Genomic DNA, 1,572 nt, shown 5'->3' with positions numbered 1-1,572 from the left:
TTGTAAATTCAGTTTATTTTTATGGTTTTTAGTATCCTCTAACTTCAGAGCCAACCTAAAAAATCCTGCACCAAGGACTGGCTTTATGTTGTATTTGGCTAAACAGATCTACCCCCTCCCCTTTTTTTTGAGCACTCACTGGCCATTACTGATGACTAAAATCTGGTTAGAATATCATTAAAATTATGCCGTAGGTAATAAATTCCACGACACTACTGAGGCTTTTGACAAATAACTTACTTTCTTAGAATTCAGGTCAAGAGCAGAAACAAAATTATTTATGCATAACCTCAATTTTCCCCTCTCAAGCACACAGAAAGAACAAATGCACTATGGATTTTCTTTGGAGAGGTTTGTGTTTATTACGTTTGTTTTACTTGTTTTTACATGGGGAACCTTTGTTGGCCTTTAAAATGTAATTTAACAAGGTAACTGATGTGGTGCGTTTCTTTTTTGGCCACCAATAAAACAAATACATATGACAAAATGAATGTGTGCTCATTTCAGCCTGTAAGATTTGTTTTTAAATTATTCTATTTGCAGCGGGGGAGGGGGGGGGGATGAGATCATTTCTTTCGCGTCTGCCAAAGACAAGCTGTTTTCCCCAACCCACGTGGGCAGTTGAGCAGTCAGTCTAGCGCGCTACAGTGCTAGTCTACCCACTAGTGCCCTGCCATCTGCGGGCACAAGTGCATTCACGCTGGTAACACTGGATGGGGCAAGCCTTAGCTTGGCATCTCCTGTTCCACCAAGACGACGGTGCTGACAATGTAGCTACCCCTTGTGTCTGTCGCATCTGCCCCCTGGATCGGGAAAGAAAGAAAGGACACTCGATGGAGTGTAGTTGCTCTCCTCCACGCTCCGCATTTAGAGACTTTGAGCGCTGGATCTCCTACCCTTATTTATTCAGCATATGTCTATAGAGCACTTACTACATGCTAGACAGTATACAGGTGCTAGAAATGTGGTGGTGAGCGAGCCTAGGGTCCTGCCTGCATGGAGCCCATTCCAGTAGTGATAGGGTCAACCATAACCCACCATTGATGACAACGAAGATGGAGAAGGTCCTGAGGTGGGTGCCAGGGCTGTGCTTGTCTCTGCCTCTACCTCCCTCCATTCTGCCCACCTCCCTGCCCCCTGGGGGAGGCCTCCTGATAAGAAGCCTCAGAGCAGCCTGTCCTTGGCTTCCCTGGGGGATCTGTTGGCTGTCAAAGCATTTGTTAGAGTCCCCGTGGACCAGGAGGGCGAGGTGTCCACACTCCTCAGTGACAGCTTGAGGCAGCTGCAGAGCTTGTCTCATACAGACTCCAGCAAGGCAGTGGCAGCTGATCCAGAAAAGCAGAGAGTGTGTCACAGCCCGGGGCTGTAGTCTGGGCTGGTGTGGGCTGTCACTCCTCTTGCATCCAGTGCTCAGTTGCAATCCAGCAACCTGGGATCCTGCTCCCCTGCTGGAGGTGCCGCCGGGGGCAGCCGGGCCAAAAAAGTGGGGAGCAGGAAACAGGGCAGGCGCGCCCGGGATCGTCCAGGGCACCCCGCTCAGAAGTATGCGGAGGGCCCCCTCGCGGGCCCCGG

The sequence above is a fragment of the Myotis davidii genome, unplaced genomic scaffold (assembly GCF_000327345.1).
Source record: "Myotis davidii unplaced genomic scaffold, ASM32734v1 scaffold1307, whole genome shotgun sequence".
Classification (NCBI taxonomy): Eukaryota; Metazoa; Chordata; class Mammalia; order Chiroptera; family Vespertilionidae; genus Myotis; species Myotis davidii.
This window is presented reverse-complemented; position numbering follows the sequence as displayed.